General features: G+C 48.5%; 1 protein-coding gene across 4 annotated transcripts in view; it reads left to right on the top strand.

Annotated features, from left to right (window-relative positions):
* Positions 1-24534, top strand: part of PCYT1B (phosphate cytidylyltransferase 1B, choline) — a 105908-nt gene that overhangs the window by 54708 nt on the left and 26666 nt on the right. The window lies entirely within an intron of this gene.

Here is a 24534-nt window from a genome sequence, read left to right as displayed (position 1 = left end):
TGCTGATATTCAGTTGTTGTTTTTTTATTTCTGGTCATTAAGTTGACTCTGTCCAGGTCACTCTCTGTGTATAATGGATTTCCTTATGGATATCATGCCCATTTTCAGTAATCTGCTACAAGTAAATTGTAATATAAAACTTTCAAGAGAAGAATGCAGGCTTTTGTTTTAGGTCGGGTTAAGGCGAGCACATGAAAAGTCATCCACTTTTCATCCATTCATCCATTCATTCATATTGTCATCCGTGTGCCATATTCTTTCCTTCATATTGTCATCCGTGTGCCATATCCATTCATTCATATTGTCATCCGTGTGCCATATCCATTCATTCATATTGTCATCCGTGTACCATATCCATTCATTCATATTGTCATCCGTATGCCATATACATTCCTTCATATTGTCATCTGTGTGCCATATCAATTCCTTCATATTGTAATCCGTATGCCATATCAATTCATTCATATTGTCATCCGTGTGCCATATCTATTCATTCATATTGTAATCCGTGTGCCATATCCATTCATATTGTAATCCGTGTGCCATATCCATTCCTTCATATTGTCATCCATGTGCCATATCCATTCATTCATACTGTCATCTGTGTGCCATATCCATTCCTTCATATTGTCATCCATGTGCCATATCCATTCATTCATATTGTCATCTGCGTGCCATATCCATTCATTCATATTGTAATCCGTGTGCCATATCCATCCCTTCATATTGTAATCCGTGTGCCATATCCATTCATTCATATTGTCATCTGTGTGCCATATCCATTCCTTCATATTGTCATCCATGTGCCATATCCATTCATTCATATTGTCATCTGTGTGCCATATCCATTCATTCATATTGTCATCTGTGCCATATACATTCCTTCATATTGTCATCTGTGTGCCATATCCATTCCTTCATATTGTCATCCATGTGCCATATCCATTCATTCATATTGTCATCTGTGTGCCATATCCATTCATTCATATTGTCATCTGTGTGCCATATCCATTCCTTCATATTGTCATCCATGTGCCATATACATTCATTCATATTGTCATCTGTGTGCCATATCCATTCATTCATATTGTCATCTGTGTGCCATATCCATTCCTTCATATTGTCTGTTATGGTCTGGTGATGTAGGAGCGACATGCGACTAGCTCTGAGCAGGTGGTAACTATACAGACCGCAGTTCCTAATCTTAACACAGACACTAGCAGTAGCCGTGGGATGTTCCTGTCACTCCCTGGACACCTCGTCACAGCCGGAGAACTAGCTACCCCTAAAGGTAGAAACAGGAAAGCTATCTTGCCTCAGAGAAAATTCCCAAAGGATAGGACAGCCCCCCACAAATAATGACTGTGAGAGGAGAAGGAAATGACATACGTAGTATGAAACAAGATTTAGCAAAGGAGGCCACTTCTAGCTAGATAGAATTAGTACAGGACAGAACACTGTGCGGTCAGTAATAAAAACTACAAAAAGTCCACCGCAGAGAAATGCAAAAATCTCCACACCTGACTAAAGGTGTGGAGGGCAAACTCTGCTGCCCAGAGCTTCCAGCTTAGCTGAATAGGTTCATACTGATAAGCTGGACAAATGAGCAAAAACATAGAAAGTGCTGAACAACAAGTCCACAACAAGTGAACTGCAAAAGAACAAGCAAGGACTTAGCTTTGCTGAACTGGTCAGAGTGTCAGGGAAATCCAAAGAGCCGTGAGTCCAGGCTGGAACAATTGACAACTGGCATTGAATGAGGGAACAGGCAGACTAATATAGCCGAGCCAGAAAGACGATCAGTGAAAACAGCTGCTGATGCTAAATCCCAGAAGCAGCCATACCACTCAAAACCACAGGAGGGAGCCCAAGAACAGAATTCACAAAAATGCCACTTACAACCACCGGAGGGAGCTCAAGAGCGGAATTCACAACAGTACCCCCCCCTTGAGGAGGGTCACCGAACCCTCACCAGAGCCCCCAGGCCGATCAGGACGAGCCAAATGAAAAGCATGAACCAAATCGGCGGCATGGACATCGGAGGCAACCACCCAAGAATTATCCTCTTGGCCATAACCCTTCCACTTGACAAGATACTGAAGCCTCCGCCTCGAAAAACGAGAATCCAAAATTTTCTTAACCACATATTCCAACTCCCCCTCAACCAACACCGGGGCAGGAGGATCAACAGATGGAACAACAGGTACCACATATCTCCGCAACAAAGATCTATGGAAAACATTGTGGATGGCGAAAGAGGCTGGAAGGGCCAAACGAAAAGACACTGGATTGATAATCTCAGAAATCTTATAAGGACCAATAAACCGAGGCTTGAACTTAGGGGAAGAAACCTTCATAGGAACATGACGAGAGGATAACCAGACCAAATCCCCCACACGAAGCCAAGGACCAACACACCGACGGCGGTTAGCAAAACGCTGAGCCTTTTCCTGAGACAACGTCAAATTGTCTACCACATGAGTCCAAATCTGCTGTAACCTGTCCATCACGGAATCTACACCAGGACAATCAGAAGGCCCAACCTGCCCCGAAGAAAAACAAGGATGGAAACCAAAATTACAAAAGAAAGGCGAGACCAAAGTAGCCGAACTGGCCCGATTAGTAAGGGCAAACTCGGCCAACGGCAAGAAAGCCACCCAATCATCCTGATCAGCAGACACAAAGCATCTCAAATAGATTTCCAAGGTTTGATTAGTTCACTCAGTTTGGCCATTTGTCTGAGGATGGAACGCCAAAGAAAAAGACAAATTAATGCCCATCTTAGCACAAAAGGCCCGCCAAAACCTGGAAACAAACTGGGAACCTCTGTCAGACACAATATTCTCCAAAATGCCATGCAAACGAACCACATGCTGAAAAAACAATGGAACCAAATCAGAGGAGGAAGGCAATTTAGGCAAAGGCACCAAATGGACCATTTTAGAGAACCGGTCACAAACCACCCAGATAACAGACATCCTCTGGGACACAGGAAGGTCCGAAATAAAATCCATGGAAATATGCGTCCAAGGCCTCTCCGGGACAGGCAAAGGCAAAAGCAACCCACTAGCGCGGGAACAGCAAGGCTTAGCCCGGGCACAAGTCCCACAGGACTGCACAAAAGAACGCACATCCCGCGACAAGGAAGGCCACCAAAAGGACCTAGCAACCAAATCTCTGGTACCAAAAATCCCAGGATGACCGGCCAACACAGAACAATGGACCTCAGAAATTACCTTACTTGTCCATCTATCAGGAACAAACAGCTTCCCCACAGGACAGCGGTCAGGTTTATCAGCCTGAAATTCCTGAAGCGCCTGCCGCAAATCAGGGGAGATGGCAGACAGAATCACCCCTTCCCTAAGAATGCCAACCGGCTCAAGGACTCCAGGAGAATCAGGCAAAAAACTCCTAGAGAGGGCATCCGCCTTAACATTCTTAGATCCCGGAAGATATGAGACCACAAAGTCAAAACGGGAGAAAAACAGGGACCACCGAGCCTGTCTAGGGTTCAGCCGCTTGGCCGACTCGAGGTAAATCAGATTCTTATGATCGGTCAAGACCACAATGCGGTGCTTGGCTCCCTCAAGCCAATGTCGCCACTCCTCAAATGCCCACTTCATAGCCAACAACTCCCGATTGCCGACATCATAATTGCGTTCCGCAGGCGAAAACTTTCGGGAAAAGAAGGCACATGGCTTCATCAAGGAACCATCAGAATTCCTCTGTGACAAAACGGCCCCTGCCCCAATCTCAGAAGCGTCAACCTCAACCTGAAAAGGAAAAGAAACATCCAGCTGACGCAAGACAGGGGCAGAAGTAAATCGGCGTTTAAGCTCCTGAAAGGCCTCAACAGCCTCAGAGGACCAATTAGTCAGATCAGCGCCTTTCTTCGTCAAATCGGTCAGGGGTTTAACCACACTAGAGAAGTTGGCAATGAAACGGCGATAAAAATTAACAAAGCCCAAAAATTTCTGAAGGCTCTTCACAGATGTGGGTTGAATCCAGTCATGAATGGCTTGGACCTTAACAGGATCCATTTCTATAGATGAAGGAGAAAAAATAAACCCCCAAAAAGAGACCTTCTGAACTCCAAATAGGCACTTAGACCCCTTCACAAATAGAGCATTATCACGAAGGATCTGGAATACCATCCTGACCTGCTTCACATGAGACTCCCAATCATTGGAAAAAATCAAAATATCATCCAAATACACAATCAAGAATTTATCAAGATAATTGCGGAAAATATAATGCATAAAGGACTGAAATACAGAAGGAGCATTAGAAGGCCTGAAAGGCATCACCAGGTATTCAAAATGGCCTTCGGGCGTATTAAATGCAGTTTTCCATTCGTCACCCTGTTTAATACGAACAAGATTATATGCCCCTCGAAGTTCAATCTTGGTAAACCAACTAGCCCCCTTAATCCTAGCAAACAAATCAGAGAGCAAAGGTAAAGGGTATTGGAATTTGACCGTGATTTTATTAAGAAGGCGATAATCAATACAGGGTCTCAAGGAGCCATCCTTCTTGGCAACAAAAAAGAATCCTGCTCCCAATGGTGAAGAAGACGGCCGAATATGCCCCTTCTCTAAAGACTCCTTGACATAGCTCCGCATAGCGGCATGCTCTGGCACAGACAGATTGAAAAGTCGGCCCTTAGGGAACTTACAGCCAGGAATCAATACAATAGCACAATCACAGTTCCTATGTGGAGGAAGGGAACTGGACTTGGGCTCATCGAATACATCCTGGAAATCTGACAAAAATTCAGGAACATCAGAAGAGGGGGAAGAGGAAATTGACATCAAAGGAACGTCACTATGTACCCCTTGACAACCCCAACTAGTCACAGACATCGATTTCCAATCCAGCACAGGATTGTGCACCTGTAACCATGGAAAACCCAGTACAACAACATCATGTAAATTATGCAACACCAGAAAACGGCAATCTTCCTGATGTGCTGGAGCCATGCACATAGTCAGCTGAGTCCAATACTGAGGTTTATTCTTGGCCAATGGTGTAGCATCAATACCCCTCAAGGGAATAGGACTCTGCAAAGGCTGCAAAGAAAAGCCACAGCGCCTGGCGAATTCTAAGTCCATTAAATTCAGAGCAGTGCCTGAATCCACAAATGCCATGACAGAAAAAGATGACAATGAGCAAATCAGGGTCACAGACAGGAGAAACTTCGGCTGTACAGTACTAATGGTAACAGATCTAGCGACCCTCTTAATACGCTTAGGGCAATCAGAGATAGTATGAGCTGAATACCCACAGTAAAAACACAGCCCATTCTGACGTCTGTATCCCCTCTGTTCCGCTCTAGTCAAAATCCTATCACATTGCATAGGCTCAGGTCTCTGCTCAGAGGACGCTGACATATGGTGCACCACTTTGCATTCGTGCAGGCGCCGATCAATCTGAATGGCCAGAGACATAGATTCGCTCAAACCAACAGGCGTGGGGAACCCCACCATAACATCTTTAAGGGCTTCAGAAAGACCCTTTCTGAAAATTGCTGCCAGAGCATCCTCATTCCATTTAGTGAGCACAGACCATTTTCTAAATTTCTGGCAGTATAATTCTGCCGCTTCCTGACCCTGACACAGGGCCAAAAGTGTTTTCTCAGCATGCTCTACAGAGTTAGGTTCGTCATACAATAATCCGAGCGATTGAAAAAATGCATCTACATTAAGCAATGCCGGATCCCCTGACTCAAGGGAGAATGCCCAGTCCTGAGGGTCACCACGCAGCAGAGAAATAACTATTTTAACTTGCTGAATGGGGTCACCAGAGGAACGGGGTTTCAGAGCAAAAAACAATTTGCAGTTATTTTTAAAGTTCAAAAACTTAGATCTATCCCCGTAAAACAATTCCGGAGTAGGAATTCTAGGCTCTAAGGCCGGAGTCTGAACAACATAATCTTGAATACTCTGTACTCTTGCAGCAAGCTTATCCACACGAGAAAACAACCCCGAACATCCATGCCCGCATCCAAATCCTGAATCACCCAGAGATTAAGAGGAAGGAAAAAGACAAAACAGTCTAAAGAAAAAAAAATGGCTCAGAACTCTTTTTCTTTTCCTTCTTTTGAGATGCATTCAGCTCATTTTTGGCCAGTTGTACTGTTATGGTCTGGTGATGTAGGAGGGACATGCGACTAGCTCTGAGCAGGTGGTAACTATACAGACCGCAGTTCCTAATCTTAACACAGACACTAGCAGTAGCCGTGGGATGTTCCTGTCACTCCCTGGACACCTCGTCACAGCCGGAGAACTAGCTACCCCTAAAGGTAGAAACAGGAAAGCTATCTTGCCTCAGAGAAAATCCCCAAAGGATAGGACAGCCCCCCACAAATAATGACTGTGAGAGGAGAAGGAAATGACATACGTAGTATGAAACAAGATTTAGCAAAGGAGGCCACTTCTAGCTAGATAGAATTAGTACAGGACAGAACACTGTGCGGTCAGTAATAAAAACTACAAAAAGTCCACCGCAGAGAAATGCAAAAATCTCCACACCTGACTAAAGGTGTGGAGGGCAAACTCTGCTGCCCAGAGCTTCCAGCTTAGCTGAATAGGTTCATACTGATAAGCTGGACAAATGAGCAAAAACATAGAAAGTGCTGAACAACAAGTCCACAACAAGTAAACTGCAAAAGAACAAGCAAGGACTTAGCTTTGCTGAACTGGTCAGAGTGTCAGGGAAATCCAAAGAGCCGTGAGTCCAGGCTGGAACAATTGACAACTGGCATTGAATGAGGGAACAGGCAGACTAATATAGCCGAGCCAGAAAGACGATCAGTGAAAACAGCTGCTGATGCTAAATCCCAGAAGCAGCCATACCACTCAAAACCACAGGAGGGAGCCCAAGAACAGAATTCACAAAAATGCCACTTACAACCACCGGAGGGAGCCCAAGAGCGGAATTCACAACAATTGTCATCCATGTGCCATATCCATTCCTTTATATTGTCATCCATGTGCCATATCCATTCATTCATATTGTCATCTGGGTGCCATATCCATTCATTCATATTATAATCCGTGTGCCATATCCATTCCTTCATATTGTCATCTGTGTGCCATATCCATTCCTTCATATTGTCATCTGTGTGCCATTGTGTGTCTGTATTTCACATACGTGTGACATCTGTATTTATACGGCAATAGTTTAATATGTACATGATCAACTACAACTTTCTATGTTAGAAATTGCAATGTACCTGTAAAAATCAGATGCAATATGGATGCTCTATATGGGCAGGGCCGGATTAAAGAGGTGGGTGGCCCGGGGCCCATTTTGGAGGGAGGCCCATTTTTGAAGGTGCTGCAATATGTAATGTAAAAACACAAAATGAAACGAACGCAAGTTTATTTACAAAAATCTTTTACGCAGAGTAATTTAAGTAAAATCATTCATTTTTTACAATCAGGGCACTTTCCTTGATTTGTGTGCTGCAATATCACTAATGATGTCACTAAAGTCCAATTCACGCAGTATATCTGACCTTGTCAACCCTTGAAGTCCTGAAAGGGCGTTAAAGATTAAAATATGTACATATGTATGTATGTATATTGTAGAAATTTGGGCTGTCTATATCAAAGACTGCTGCTGGGCTCTATATGTCAGAGGCTTCTGCTGGGCTGTATATGTATGAGAGGCTTCTGCAGGGCTGTATATGTATGAGAGGCTTCTGCTGGGCTGTATATGTCAGAGGCGTCTGCTGGGCTCTATATGTCAGAGGCTTCTGCTGGGCTCTATATGTATGGGAGGCTTCTGCTGGGCTGTATATATATGAGGGGCTTCTGCTGGGCTCTATATGTCAGAGGCTTCTGCTGGGCTCTATTTGTCAGCGGCTTCTGCTGGGCTGTATATGTATGAGAGGCTTTTGCTGGGCTCTATATGTCAGAGGCGTCTGCTGGGCTCTATATGTCAGAGGCTTCTGCTGGGCTCTATATGTATGAGAGGCTTCTGCTGGGCTGTATATGTATGAGAGGCTTCTGCTGGGCTGAATATGTATGAGAGGCTTCTGCTGGGCTGTATATATATGAGGGGCTTCTGCTGGGCTCTATATGTCAGAGGCTTCTGCTGGGCTGTATATGTGTGAGAGGCTTCTGCTGGGCTGTAAATGTATGAGAGGCTTCTGCTGGGCTGTATGCATATGAGGGGCTTCTGCTGGGCTGTATATATATGAGGGGCTTCTGCTGGGCTGTATATATATGAGGGGCTTCTGCTGAGTTGTATATATATATATATATACACTCACCGGCCACTTTATTAGGTACACCTGTCCAACTTCTTGTTAACACTTAATTTCTAATCAGCCAATCACATGGCGGCAACTCAGTGCATTTAGGCATGTAGACATGGTCAAGACAATCTCCTGCAGTTCAAACCGAGCATCAGTATGGGGAAGAAAGGTGATTTGAGTGCCTTTGAACGTGGCATGGTTGTTGGTGCCAGAAGGGCTGGTCTGAGTATTTCAGAAACTGCTGATCTACTGGGATTTTCACGCACAACCATCTCTAGGGTTTACAGAGAATGGTCCAAAAAAGAAAAAAAATCCAGTGAGCGGCAGTTCTGTGGGCGGAAATGCCTTGTTGATGCCAGAGGTCAGAGGAGAATGGGCAGACTGGTTCGAGCTGATAGAAAGGCAACAGTGACTCAAATCGCCACCCGTTACAACCAAGGTAGGCCTAAGAGCATCTCTGAACGCACAGTGCGTCGAACTTTGAGGCAGATGGGCTACAGCAGCAGAAGACCACACCGGGTATCACTCCTTTCAGCTAAGAACAGGAAACTGAGGCTACAATTTGTACAAGCTCATCGAAATTGGACAGTAGAAGATTGGAAAAACGTTGCTTGGTCTGATGAGTCTCGATTTCTGCTGCGACATTCGGATGGTAGGGTCAGAATTTGGCATAAACAACATGAAAGCATGGATCCATCCTGCCTTTTATGGAGCATCTTTGGGATGTGCAGCCGACAAATCTGCGGCAACTGTGTGATGCCACCATGTCAATATGGACCAAAATCTCTGAGGAATGCTTCCAGCACCTTGTTGAATCTATGCCACGAAGAATTGAGGCAGTTCTGAAGGCAAAAGGGGGTCCAACCCGTTACTAGCATGGTGTACCTAATAAAGTGGCCGGTGAGTGTATATACATATATAAGGGGCTTCTGCTGGGCTGTATATGGAGCGGCCCCCAAGCGCAGGGCAGCGGGGTACTCGGTACCGGGTCTCTCTCTTGGTTCTGGGGATGTCACGGTGGCCTGACCCGGTCCGTGGCCCTGCTAAGGGGCGCCCAATTAAAGATGTAGATGACGGTGTAGGTCGCAGTAAATAACAAGGACACAGGGTTGCAGTCTCTTTACCTCTTTACTGAAGGCTTCGGCATCCGCAATCCAGTGCACTGCTAACAGGGCTGGCTGAGACCGGCCGGTCCGAAGGCACATCCAGAGTTCCCTTTGCAGGAGGAAATCAGTTGCCTACCTACTAGCGCCTGGGTGTTGTAGTACTTCCCTGCTGAGCACCACGGGATAGTCCTCACAACTGTCGTGTATGTTTCTGTTCTTTCTCTCCGTCCCCCAGATGATATGGATAGGACGCACCCGTATGCCGGGGTAGGCCTGGAGTTATTTTATAGGGACACTAGAGACGCCCCTCTCCCACAATTGCCTCCGTTGTCTTCATTAGGTGATTAAGGTGAGGCAGCCAACCTAAAATTAACTGCCCTTCCATTGGTTTGAAGTAATGCGTAGAGCCCAATACTTCCTTGGCGTTCCGGCCACCGGCTACGCGCCTCAGTAGGATGTTGCCGATCTCGGGGCACGACTCCTACTGGTTCTATCGCATTTGTGCTGTGATCTCGTTTCTAACTTCTCCACAATGTACTTCGCTTCTTGTCCTTTCTTAAGATGCCGCCGCAATGAAGTGCAGGCGCGGCTCCGTAACGATCTGTCCTTTCGCTAGGCCTCTGTCAGGATCCCACCCTTGACAGGGACCCCCCTGGATTTTCCCAAACAACGCTCTTCTCTCACTAGATGTTACCTGGGCAAAACCCAGTCAGCTTCTCTCTAACTTCCTATCCAACCCCCAGTTTTACCAGAGTGTGAGGAGTGGCCTAATACATAGAACCATTTGCTCCCCCTGGTGGCCGGAGTGTGAAGTGTAATGTGTGACTGTGATACCTGGTCAGGTGAACTCCTTTGGTGCAATCAGACGTAACATCGCTCCTCTTAGTGGCAGAGCGACATTACTGCAACGACCAGGACTCTGGGGCCCTGCACTCCCCCCCAGTTAAATCCAGTACTCCCGGACTGGGAAAGAAGAACAACAATACATGTTAGCAAAAGACATACAAAATTTTGAAATGTAATAAACAAGTAAATTTAATAGTGCTTCCCTTTATGGGAGGTGAGAACACTTGAACGTTACAAACAAAAACATATTTACATAGTGCTTAAGATTTTAAATAACATTTATTAAATAACTGACTATAAATAACCATTATTACCCAGCCGGGCATTCTATCTACTAAGTGCAAATTCTGAACAATAATTTAACTTTCTCCTTTAAGGGCGTAAGGCAGGTACCCACTAAAGGCATACTACAAAACTAATAGTGCAAATCAGCATTTTCCTGAGCTCTCTTTCTCCTATGCAGGACTCTCTTGTCTACCCCCACGGGCCTACTGCATCTTTCCTTGGCTCTCTATCATTAGTTCCGATAATCACTTTAACTTCAATTTTATTCACATATCATTATCAACATTTCTATTCCTTATCACTATCTTTCTATCTACATACTACTACTATGTAAAACATTATTACCATTTAACTTTCTTAAGGCAACATTATATTTCGGCTTATTGCAACAATGAACATTCCCTTTAAGAGGAACATCTCAAGTCTCTTTGAGGTAGTGCAAACTATCGATTTGCCAGTCTGATAAAGCAAGAACTTCTGCGCTGTATCCAGGAACAGTCTCTTCAAAAAGCTCTTTTCTTTGTAAAACCAGTAGGGGGCACCTTTAAGAAGGTACAACTATATACAGCAACAGTTTGTGAATCATTCACCGTCTATGATTCAGCAGTCTTTGATAAACGTAGACAACTTGTGCAAAAACAAACATAAAACAATAGGGATCCCGGGTAAACGAAGGGATCCCTTTAAGAACTAACCCTGGTTGGGTTTAAAGCAGCAAAAACAAGAAAAGCAGTTTTAGAGAACTATTTACAGTGTCATGGCTCCGAGGTTTACTTGGGTAAAGACCCCGTCTCACATAGCGAGATCGCTAGCGAGATCGCTGCTGAGTCACAAGTTTTGTGATGCAACAGCAACCTCAGTAGCGATCTCGCTATGTGTGACACGTACCAGCGATCAGGCCCCTGCTGTGAGATCGCTGGTCGTGTCGGAATGGCCTGGACCTTTTTTTGGTCGTTGAGGTCCCGCTGACATCGCTGAATCGGTGTGTGTGACACCGATCCAGCGATGTCTTCACTGGTAACCAGGGTAAACATCGGGTTACTAAGCGCAGGGCCGCGCTTAGTAACCCGATGTTTACCCTGGTTACCAGCGTAAATGTAAAAAAAAACAAACACTACATACTCACCATCTGATGTCCGTCAGGTCCCTTGCCGTCCGCTTCCTGCTCTGACTGAGTGCCGCCGTACAGTGAGAGCACAGCACAGCGGTGACGTCACCGCTGCGCTCTGCTCTCACTGTACGGCGGCACTCAGTCAGAGCAGGAAGTAGACGGCAAGGGACCTGACGGACACCGAAAGGCGAGTATGTACTGTTTGTTTTTTTTGGTAACCAGGGTAAACGTTGGGTTACTAAGCGCGGCCCTGCGCTTAGTAACCCAATGTTTACCCTGGTTACCCGGGTGCTGCAGGGGGACTTCGGCATCGTTGAAGACAGTTTCAATGATGCCGAAGTCGTTCCCCTGATCGTTGGTCGCTGGAGAGAGCTGTCTGTGTGACAGCTCCCCAGCGACCACACAACGACTTACCAACGATCACAGCCAGGTCGTATCGCTGGTCGTGATCGTTGGTAAATCGCTATGTGAGACGGGGCCTTAACAGCAAAGGTCTTACCCTGCACACCATCCTCCCTGGCCGTGAAAGGGCGGAGTCCGGGTTCTGCTCAGCTTGATCAGGGGCAGCGGTCGTTCCCGTTGCAGGCCCAGTCTCCTGGGCTTCCGGTGCTGCTAGGAGAGCAACGCACCGCTGAACATTCCGGGCCACCAGGTGGTCCCCCTCTGATACCGATCATAAGTCACAGCATCTCCTGGGCGCAGATCGCGGTCAGCATCCTCCTGTCCATAGCAGGGTTCCACCTCACCTCTGTCAACGCGGACCCTCACAGGTAGTCCAATCTCCTGCACCAATCCCTCTCCTTCCCGGGGGTTGAAGGCCACAACGACTCCCCATTGTGGCGGGGAATCGTCCACCTCGCCCTTCAGATCAATCGTGGCCGTGGGTCGGGTCTTTTTTCTCCACGCAGCCACCAGGCGCCGCCGGTGTTCCATCCAGGGCAGGATCTTCAGGTCCCGCTCCCGCAGCTCATGGCCTGGTGATGGGGTCCGTGGGTCCTCCGCGGTCGGAGCGGGTGAAGAGGGGAACGCGGGAGACAGACGGATCTCCGCAGGGTGGCCAAGCCGGGCACTCACATGAGAGTGGGCTTCTCGGCAGCATGCCAGCTGCCAGGCTTCAGCCACGGCCACCCATTCCTCCGGCGACTGGCTGCTGGGTCTCCCCATGGGTAACTCTGCGAAGGTCAATCCCCTCAGCAATGGTGGATCCGGGTTCGCTTCTGGGGATGAGGCCCTGTGCCGGGCCGGAGTGTCCCCACATGGCTGCCTGGAAGTCCCCATGTCTGTCCCCTCCTCTGGGTCTTCTTCCCGCGCTCTCTTTCGGGGGAGGCCCCGTCTCCATGGTCTCCACCCCCCATAGAGAATGAGAAGGCGGACCTCGGCTGCTGACGGACACGTCCTCAGGATGCAGCAGTGTTTAGACTGGGCGGCCATTGTCTTCACGCTCTTCAGTTTGTCCACGCCCACAAATCCATGCCCTTCATCTTCTCTTGCGCTCCTCGTGGCACTGTAATGGCGGCAGTTTTGGCGGGAATTTTTGGTGGCAAAGAGCAATACACAGTCTTTGCAATAAATCACGGTTCAAGCACAATTCAGTCACAGTTCCAAGGCACACATGACCTGATTCTTCAGGCTTAAGTAGATCCTGCTTGTGATGCCAAGTTTGGAGCGGTCCCCAAGCGCAGGGCAGCGGGGTACTCAGTACCGGGTCTCTTTCTCGGTTCTGGGGATGTCACGGTGGCCTGACCCGGTCCGTGGCCCTGCTAAGGGGCGCCCAATTAAAGATGTAGATGACGGTGTAGGTCACAGTAAATAACGAGGACACAGGGTTGCAGTTTCTTTACCTCTTTACTGAAGGCTTCGGCATCCGCAATCCAGAGCACTGCTAACAGGGCTGGCTGAGACCGGCCGGTCCGAAGGCACATCCAGAGTTCCCTTTGCAGGTGGAAATCAGTTGCCTACCTACTAGCGCCTGGGTGTTGTAGTACTTCCCTGCTGAGCACCACGGGATAGTCCTCACAACTGTCGTGTATGTTTCTGTTCTTTCTCTCCGTCCCCCAGATTATATGGATAGGACGCACCCGTATGACGGGGTAGGCCTGGAGTTATTTTATAGGGACACTAGAGACGCCCCTCTCCCACAATTGCCTCCGTTGTCTTCATTAGGTGATTAAGGTGAGGCAGCCAACCTAAAATTAACTGCCCTTCCATTGGTTTGAAGTAATGCGTAGAGCCCAATACTTCCTTGGCGTTCCGGCCACCGGCTACGCGCCTCAGTAGGATGTTGCCGATCTCGGGGCACGACTCCTACTGGTTCTATCGCATTTGTGCTGTGATCTCGTTTCTCACTTCTCCACAATGTACTTCGCTTCTTGTCCTTTCTTAAGATGCCACCGCAATGAAGTGCAGGTGCGGCTCCGTAACGATCTGTCCTTTCGCTAGGCCTCTGTCAGGATCCCACCCTTGACAGGGACCCCCCTGGATTTTCCCAAACAACGCTCTTCTCTCACTAGATGTTACCTGGGCAAAACCCAGTCAGCTTCTCTCTAACTTCCTATCCAAACCCCCAGTTTTACCAGAGTGTGAGGAGTGGCCTAATACATAGAACCATTTGCTCCCCCTGGTGGCCGGAGTGTGAAGTGTAATGTGTGACTGTGATACCTGGTCAGGTGAACTCCTTTGGTGCAATCAGACGTAACATCGCTCCCCTTAGTGGCAGAGCGACATTACTGCAACGACCAGGACTCTGGGGCCCTGCACTCCCCCCCAGTTAAATCCAGTACTCCCGGACTGGGAAAGAAGAACAACAATACATGTTAGCAAAAGACATACAAAATTTTGAAATGTAATAAACAAGTAAATTTAATAGTGCTTCCCTTTATGGAAGGTGAGAACACTTGAACGTTACAAACAAAAACATATTTACATAGTGCTTAAGATTTTAAATAACATTTATTAAATAACTGACTATAAATAACCATTATTACCCAGCCGGGCATTCTATCTACTAAGTGCAAATTCTGAACAATAATTTAACTTTCTCCTTTAAGGGCGTAAGGCAGGTACCCACTAAAGGCATACTACAAAACTAATAGTGCAAATCAGCATTTTCCTGAGCTCTCTTTCTCCTATGCAGGACTCTCTTGTCTACCCCCACGGGCCTACTGCATCTTTCCTTGGCTCTCTATCATTAGTTCCGATAATCACTTTAACTTCAATTTTATTCACATATCATTATCAACATTTCTATTCCTTATCACTATCTTTCTATCTACATACTACTACTATGTAAAACATTATTACCATTTAACTTTCTTAAGGCAACATTATATTTCGGCTTATTGCAACAATGAACATTCCCTTTAAGAGGGACATCTCAAGTCTCTTTGAGGTAGTGCAAACTATCGATTTGCCAGTCTGATAAAGCAAGAACTTCTGCGCTGTATCCAGGAACAGTCTCTTCAAAAAGCTCTTTTCTTTGTAAAACCAGTAGGGGGCACCTTTAAGAAGGTACAACTATATACAGCAACAGTTTGTGAATCATTCACCGTCTATGATTCAGCAGTCTTTGATAAACGTAGACAACTTGTGCAAAAACAAACATAAAACAATAGGGATCCCGGGTAAACGAAGGGATCCCTTTAAGAACTAACCCTGGTTGGGTTTAAAGCAGCAAAAACAAGAAAAGCAGTTTTAGAGAACTATTTACAGTGTCATGGCTCCGAGGTTTACTTGGGTAAAGGCCCCGTCTCACATAGCGAGATCGCTAGCGAGATCGCTGCTGAGTCACAAGTTTTGTGACGCAACAGCGACCTCAGTAGCGATCTCGCTATGTGTGACACGTACCAGCGATCAGGCCCCTGCTGTGAGATCGCTGGTCGTGTCGGAATGGCCTGGACCTTTTTTTGGTCGTTGAGGTCCAGCTGACATCGCTGAATCGGTGTGTGTGACACCGATCCAGCGATGTCTTCACTGGTAACCAGGGTAAACATCGGGTTACTAAGCGCAGGGCCGCGCTTAGTAACCCGATGTTTACCCTGGTTACCAGCGTAAATGTAAAAAAAACCAAACACTACATACTCACCATCTGATGTCCATCAGGTCCCTTGCCGTCCGCTTCCTGCTCTGACTGAGTGCCGCCGTACAGTGAGAGCACAGCACAGCGGTGACGTCACCGCTGCGCTCTGCTCTCACTGTACGGCGGCACTCAGTCAGAGCAGGAAGTAGACGGCAAGGGACCTGACGGACACCGAAAGGCGAGTATGTACTGTTTGTTTTTTTTGGTAACCAGGGTAAACATTGGGTTACTAAGCGCGGCCCTGCCCTTAGTAACCCAATGTTTACCCTGGTTACCCGGGTGCTACAGGGGGACTTCGGCATCGTTGAAGACAGTTTCAACGATGCCGAAGTCGTTCCCCTGATCGTTGGTCGCTGGAGAGAGCTGTCTGTGTGACAGCTCCCCAGCGACCACACAACGACTTACCAACGATCACAGCCAGGTCGTATCGCTGGTCGTGATCGTTGGTAAATCGCTATGTGAGACGGGGCCTTAACAGCAAAGGTCATACCCTGCACACCATCCTCCCTGGCCGTGAAAGGGCGGAGTCCGGGTTCTGCTCAGCTTGATCAGGGGCAGCGGTCGTTCCCGTTGCAGGCCCAGTCTCCTGGGCTTCCGGTGCTGCTAGGAGAGCAACGCACCGCTGAACATTCCGGGCCACCAGGTGGTCCCCCTCTGATACCGATCATAAGTCACAGCGTCTCCTGGGCGCAGATCGCGGTCAGCATCCTCCTGTTCATAGCAGGGTTCCACCTCACCTCTGTCAACGCGGACCCTCACAGGTAGTCCAATCTCCTGCACCAATCCCTCTCCTTCCCGGGGGTTGAAGGCCACAACGACTCCCCATTGTGGCGGGAAATCGTCCACCTCGCCCTTCAGATCAATCGTGGCCGTGGGTCGGGTCTTTTTTCTCCACGCAGCCACCAGGCGCCGCCGGTGTTCCATCCAGGGCAGGATCTTCAGGTCCCGCTCCCGCAGCTCATGGCCTGGTGATGGGGTCCGTGGGTCCTCCGCGGTCGGAGCGGGTGAAGAGGGGAACACGGGAGACAGACGGATCTCCGCAGGGTGGCCAAGCCGGGCACTCACATGAGAGTGGGCTTCTCGGCAGCATGCCAGCTGCCAGGCTTCAGCCACGGCCACCCATTCCTCCGGCGACTGGCTGCTGGGTCTCCCCATGGGTAACTCTGCGAAGGTCAATCCCCTCAGCAATGGTGGATCCGGGTTCGCTTCTGGGGATGAGGCCCTGTGCCGGGCCGGAGTGTCCCCACGTGGCTGCCTGGAAGTCCCCATGTCTGTCCCCTCCTCTGGGTCTTCTTCCCGCGCTCTCTTTCGGGGGAGGCCCCGTCTCCATGGTCTCCACCCCCCATAGAGAATGAGAAGGCGGACCTCGGCTGCTGACGGACACGTCCTCAGGATGCAGCAGTGTTTAGACTGGGCGGCCATTGTCTTCACGCTCTTCAGTTTGTCCACGCCCACAAATCCACGCCCTTCATCTTCTCTTGCGCTCCTCGTGGCACTGTAATGGCGGCAGTTTTGGCGGGAATTTTTGGTGGCAAAGAGCAATACACAGTCTTTGCAATAAATCACGGTTCAAGCACAATTCAGTCACAGTTCCAAGGCACACATGACCTGATTCTTCAGGCTTAAGTAGATCCTGCTTGTGATGCCAAGTCTGGAGCGGTCCCCAAGCGCAGGGCAGCGGGGTACTCAGTACCGGGTCTCTTTCTCTGTTCTGGGGATGTCACGGTGGCCTGACCCGGTCCGTGGCCCTGCTAAGGGGCGCCCAATTAAAGATGTAGATGACGGTGTAGGTCACAGTAAATAACGAGGACACAGGGTTGCAGTTTCTTTACCTCTTTACTGAAGGCTTCGGCATCCGCAATCCAGAGCACTGCTAACACGGCTGGCTGAGACCGGCCGGTCCGAAGGCACATCCAGAGTTCCCTTTGCAGGTGGAAATCAGTTGCCTACCTACTAGCGCCTGGGTGTTGTAGTAGTTCCCTGCTGAGCACCACGGGATAGTCCTCACAACTGTCGTGTATGTTTCTGTTCTTTCTCTCCGTCCCCCAGATTATATGGATAGGACGCACCCGTATGACGGGGTAGGCCTGGAGTTATTTTATAGGGACACTAGAGACGCCCCTCTCCCACAATTGCCTCCGTTGTCTTCATTAGGTGATTAAGGTGAGGCAGCCAACCTAAAATTAACTGCCCTTCCATTGGTTTGAAGTAATGCGTAGAGCCCAATACTTCCTTGGCGTTCCGGCCACCGGCTACGCGCCTCAGTAGGATGTTGCCGATCTCGGGGCACGACTCCTACTGGTTCTATCGCATTTGTGCTGTGATCTCGTTTCTCACTTCTCCACAATGTACTTCGCTTCTTGTCCTTTCTTAAGATGCCACCGCAATGAAGTGCAGGTGCGGCTCCGTAACGATCTGTCCTTTCGCTAGGCCTCTGTCAGGATCCCACCCTTGACAGGGACCCCCCTGGATTTTCCCAAACAACGCTCTTCTCTCACTAGATGTTACCTGGGCAAAACCCAGTCAGCTTCTCTCTAACTTCCTATCCAACCCCCAGTTTTACCAGAGTGTGAGGAGTGGCCTAATACATAGAACCATTTGCTCCCCCTGGTGGCCGGAGTGTGAAGTGTAATGTGTGACTGTGATACCTGGTCAGGTGAACTCCTTTGGTGCAATCAGACGTAACATCGCTCCCCTTAGTGGCAGAGCGACATTACTGCAACGACCAGGACTCTGGGGCCCTGCACTCCCCCCCAGTTAAATCCAGTACTCCCGGACTGGGAAAGAAGAACAACAATACATGTTAGCAAAAGACATACAAAATTTTGAAATGTAATAAACAAGTAAATTTAATAGTGCTTCCCTTTATGGAAGGTGAGAACACTTGAACGTTACAAACAAAAACATATTTACATAGTGCTTAAGATTTTAAATAACATTTATTAAATAACTGACTATAAATAACCATTATTACCCAGCCGGGCATTCTATCTACTAAGTGCAAATTCTGAACAATAATTTAACTTTCTCCTTTAAGGGCGTAAGGCAGGTACCCACTAAAGGCATACTACAAAACTAATAGTGCAAATCAGCATTTTCCTGAGCTCTCTTTCTCCTATGCAGGACTCTCTTGTCTACCCCCACGGGCCTACTGCATCTTTCCTTGGCTCTCTATCATTAGTTCCGATAATCACTTTAACTTCAATTTTATTCACATATCATTATCAACATTTCTATTCCTTATCACTATCTTTCTATCTACATACTACTACTATGTAAAACATTATTACCATTTAACTTTCTTAAGGCAACATTATATTTCGGCTTATTGCAACAATGAACATTCCCTTTAAGAGGGACATCTCAAGTCTCTTTGAGGTAGTGCAAACTATCGATTTGCCAGTCTGATAAAGCAAGAACTTCTGCGCTGTATCCAGGAACAGTCTCTTCAAAAAGCTCTTTTCTTTGTAAAACCAGTAGGGGGCACCTTTAAGAAGGTACAACTATATACAGCAACAGTTTGTGAATCATTCACCGTCTATGATTCAGCAGTCTTTGATAAACGTAGACAACTTGTGCAAAAACAAACATAAAACAATAGGGATCCCGGGTAAACGAAGGGATCCCTTTAAGAACTAACCCTGGTTGGGTTTAAAGCAGCAAAAACAAGAAAAGCAGTTTTAGAGAACTATTTACAGTGTCATGGCTCCGAGGTTTACTTGGGTAAAGGCCCCGTCTCACATAGCGAGATCGCTAGCGAGATCGCTGCTGAGTCACAAGTTTTGTGACGCAACAGCGACCTCAGTAGCGATCTCGCTATGTGTGACACGTACCAGCGATCAGGCCCCTGCTGTGAGATCGCTGGTCGTGTCGGAATGGCCTGGACCTTTTTTTGGTCGTTGAGGTCCAGCTGACATCGCTGAATCGGTGTGTGTGACACCGATCCAGCGATGTCTTCACTGGTAACCAGGGTAAACATCGGGTTACTAAGCGCAGGGCCGCGCTTAGTAACCCGATGTTTACCCTGGTTACCAGCGTAAATGTAAAAAAAACCAAACACTACATACTCACCATCTGATGTCCATCAGGTCCCTTGCCGTCCGCTTCCTGCTCTGACTGAGTGCCGCCGTACAGTGAGAGCACAGCACAGCGGTGACGTCACCGCTGCGCTCTGCTCTCACTGTACGGCGGCACTCAGTCAGAGCAGGAAGTAGACGGCAAGGGACCTGACGGACACCGAAAGGCGAGTATGTACTGTTTGTTTTTTTTGGTAACCAGGGTAAACATTGGGTTACTAAGCGCGGCCCTGCCCTTAGTAACCCAATGTTTACCCTGGTTACCCGGGTGCTACAGGGGGACTTCGGCATCGTTGAAGACAGTTTCAACGATGCCGAAGTCGTTCCCCTGATCGTTGGTCGCTGGAGAGAGCTGTCTGTGTGACAGCTCCCCAGCGACCACACAACGACTTACCAACGATCACAGCCAGGTCGTATCGCTGGTCGTGATCGTTGGTAAATCGCTATGTGAGACGGGGCCTTAACAGCAAAGGTCATACCCTGCACACCATCCTCCCTGGCCGTGAAAGGGCGGAGTCCGGGTTCTGCTCAGCTTGATCAGGGGCAGCGGTCGTTCCCGTTGCAGGCCCAGTCTCCTGGGCTTCCGGTGCTGCTAGGAGAGCAACGCACCGCTGAACATTCCGGGCCACCAGGTGGTCCCCCTCTGATACCGATCATAAGTCACAGCGTCTCCTGGGCGCAGATCGCGGTCAGCATCCTCCTGTTCATAGCAGGGTTCCACCTCACCTCTGTCAACGCGGACCCTCACAGGTAGTCCAATCTCCTGCACCAATCCCTCTCCTTCCCGGGGGTTGAAGGCCACAACGACTCCCCATTGTGGCGGGAAATCGTCCACCTCGCCCTTCAGATCAATCGTGGCCGTGGGTCGGGTCTTTTTTCTCCACGCAGCCACCAGGCGCCGCCGGTGTTCCATCCAGGGCAGGATCTTCAGGTCCCGCTCCCGCAGCTCATGGCCTGGTGATGGGGTCCGTGGGTCCTCCGCGGTCGGAGCGGGTGAAGAGGGGAACACGGGAGACAGACGGATCTCCGCAGGGTGGCCAAGCCGGGCACTCACATGAGAGTGGGCTTCTCGGCAGCATGCCAGCTGCCAGGCTTCAGCCACGGCCACCCATTCCTCCGGCGACTGGCTGCTGGGTCTCCCCATGGGTAACTCTGCGAAGGTCAATCCCCTCAGCAATGGTGGATCCGGGTTCGCTTCTGGGGATGAGGCCCTGTGCCGGGCCGGAGTGTCCCCACGTGGCTGCCTGGAAGTCCCCATGTCTGTCCCCTCCTCTGGGTCTTCTTCCCGCGCTCTCTTTCGGGGGAGGCCCCGTCTCCATGGTCTCCACCCCCCATAGAGAATGAGAAGGCGGACCTCGGCTGCTGACGGACACGTCCTCAGGATGCAACAGTGTTTAGACTGGGTGGCCATTGTCTTCACGCTCTTCAGTTTGTCCACGCCCACAAATCCACGCCCTTCATCTTCTCTTGCGCTCCTCGTGGCACTGTAATGGCGGCAGTTTTGGCGGGAATTTTTGGTGGCAAAGAGCAATACACAGTCTTTGCAATAAATCACGGTTCAAGCACAATTCAGTCACAGTTCCAAGGCACACATGACCTGATTCTTCAGGCTTAAGTAGATCCTGCTTGTGATGCCAAGTCTGGAGCGGTCCCCAAGCGCAGGGCAGCGGGGTACTCAGTACCGGGTCTCTTTCTCGGTTCTGGGGATGTCACGGTGGCCTGACCCGGTCCGTGGCCCTGCTAAGGGGCGCCCAATTAAAGATGTAGATGACGGTGTAGGTCACAGTAAATAACGAGGACACAGGGTTGCAGTTTCTTTACCTCTTTACTGAAGGCTTCGGCATCCGCAATCCAGAGCACTGCTAACACGGCTGGCTGAGACCGGCCGGTCCGAAGGCACATCCAGAGTTCCCTTTGCAGGTGGAAATCAGTTGCCTACCTACTAGCGCCTGGGTGTTGTAGTAGTTCCCTGCTGAGCACCACGGGATAGTCCTCACAACTGTCGTGTATGTTTCTGTTCTTTCTCTCCGTCCCCCACATTATATGGATAGGACGCACCCGTATGACAGGGTAGGCCTGGAGTTATTTTATAGGGACACTAGAGACGCCCCTCTCCCACAATTGCCTCCGTTGTCTTCATTAGGTGATTAAGGTGAGGCAGCCAACCTAAAATTAACTGCCCTTCCATTGGTTTGAAGTAATGCGTAGAGCCCAATACTTCCTTGGCATTCCGGCCACCGGCTACGTGCCTCAGTAGGATGTTGCCGATCTCGGGGCACGACTCCTACTGGTTCTATCGCATTTGTGCTGTAATCTCGTTTCTCACTTCTCCACAATGTACTTCGCTTCTTGTCCTTTCTTAAGATGCCGCCGCAATGAAGTGCAGGCGCGGCTCCGTAACGATCTGTCCTTTCGCTAGGCCTCTGTCAGGATCCCACCCTTGACAGGGACCCCCCTGGATTTTCCCAAACAACGCTCTTCTCTCACTAGATGTTACCTGGGCAAAACCCAGTCAGCTTCTCTCTAACTTCCTATCCAACCCCCAGTTTTACCAGAGTGTGAGGAGTGGCCTAATACATAGAACCCTTTGCTCCCCCTGGTGGCCGGAGTGTGAAGTGTAATGTGTGACTGTGATACCTGGTCAGGTGAACTCCTTTGGTGCAATCAGACGTAACATCGCTCCCCTTAGTGGCAGAGCGACGTTACTGCAACGACCAGGACTCTGGGGCGCTGCATATATATATATGAGAGGCTGCTGCCGGGCTGTATATATCAGAGGCTGTTTACCTGTATACTGTATATCAGAGGTTGTTGCTGTGCTGGCTGTATATGTATGAGAGGTGTTGTGAATTTGCTTTTTGGCTCCCTCTAGTGGTTACTAGTGATTTGACTCTGGGTATGTCAGTCATCCCTTGTATGCTCACCTGGGCCGTTAGTTCAGGGGTGTTGCTATATAAGCTCCCTGGACCTTCAGTTCAATGCCTGGCAACATTGTAATCAGAGCTAATCTGTTGTGCTCTTGTCTACTGATCCTGGTTCCTGCTAGATTAAGCTAAGTCTGCTTTCTTGCTTTTTGCTATTTGTTTTTGTTTGCATTTTTGTCCAGCTTGTACATAATCTGTATCCTAACCTTGCTGGAAGCTCTAGGGAGGCTGGAGTTCTCCCCCCGGGCCGTTAGACGGTTCGGGGGTTCTTGAATTTCCAGTGTGGAATTTTGATAGGGTTTTCGTTGACCATATAAGTTATCTTACTACATTCTGCTATTAGTAAGTGGGCCTCTCTTTGCTAAACCTAGTTCATCTCTGTGTTTGTCATTTCCTCTTACCTCACCGTTATTATTTGTGGGGGGCTTGTATCCAACTTTTGGGGTCTATTATCTGGAGGCAAGAGAGGTCTTTGTTTTCCTCTTCTAGGGGTAGTTAGTCCTCCGGCTGGCGCGAGACATCTAGCGACCAACGTAGGCATGTTCCCCGGCTACTTCTAGTGTTGGCGTTAGGAGTAGATATATGGTCAACCCAGTTACCACTGCCCTATGAGCTGGATTTTTGTACTTCGCAGACTTACTTGTTCCTCTGAGACCCTCGCCATTGGGGTCATAACAGTTTGCCAGGCCAGTATTAAATGTTAAATGCATTGCAGAAGCGGGATTATAAGAAAGAAAATTCTGAGTTTTTTTTTTTTCTTTTTCTCATTTTTTTTTTTCTTTTCCCCTTTACCTCTGAGTGGCTTGTATTTGCTGCAGACATGAATGTCCAGACCTTGATTACAGGTGTGGACCAGCTTACTGCTCGTGTGCAGGGCATACAAGATTATGTTATCAGAAATCCTATGTCAGAACCTAAGATACCGATTCCTGAACTGTTTTCCGGAGACCGATTTAAATTTAGAAATTTCAGGAATAATTGTAAATTGTTTTTGTCCCTGAGACCCTGTTCATCTGGAGACTCCGCTCAGCAAGTGAAAATTGTTATTTCTTTTTTACGGGGCGACCCTCAGGATTGGGCCTTCTCGCTGGCGCCAGGAGATCCGGCATTGGCTGATATTGATGCGTTTTTTCTGGCGCTCGGTTTGCTTTATGAGGAACCCAATCTTGAGATTCAGGCAGAAAAAGCCTTGCTGGCTATGTCTCAGGGCCAAGACGAGATTGAAGTGTATTGCCAAAAATTTCGGAAATGGTCCGTGCTGACCCAGTGGAACGAGTGTGCATTGGCTGCAAATTTCAGAAATGGCCTTTCTGAAGCCATTAAGAATGTGATGGTGGGTTTTCCCATTCCCACAGGTCTGAATGATTCCATGGCCCTGGCAATTCAAATCGACCGGCGGTTGCGGGAGCGCAAAACCGCAAATTCCCTCATGGTGTTGTCTGAACAGGCACCTGATTTAATGCAATGTGATAGAATCCTGACTAGAAATGAGCGGAAAATTCATAGACGCCAGAATGGCTTGTGTTACTACTGTGGTGATTCTACACATGTTATCTCAGCATGCTCTAAACGTCTTACTAGGGTTGTTAGTCCTGTGGCCATTGGTAATTTGCAACCTAAATTTATTCTATCTGTAACTTTGATTTGCTCACTGTCATCGTATCCTGTCATGGCGTTTGTAGACTCAGGTGCTGCCCTGAGTCTGATGGATCTGTCATTTGCCAAGCGCTGCGGTTTTGTTCTGGAGCCATTAGAAAATCCTATCCCTCTTAGGGGTATTGATGCTACGCCTCTGGCAAAAAATAAACCGCAGTTTTGGACACAGGTTACCATGTGCATGACTCCCGA

This window comes from Ranitomeya variabilis, chromosome 3, assembly GCF_051348905.1.
Source record: "Ranitomeya variabilis isolate aRanVar5 chromosome 3, aRanVar5.hap1, whole genome shotgun sequence".
In the NCBI taxonomy this organism is placed as follows: Eukaryota; Metazoa; Chordata; class Amphibia; order Anura; family Dendrobatidae; genus Ranitomeya; species Ranitomeya variabilis.
The sequence above is the reverse complement of the archived record's forward strand: the minus strand, read 5'-3'. Positions and strand labels throughout refer to the sequence as shown.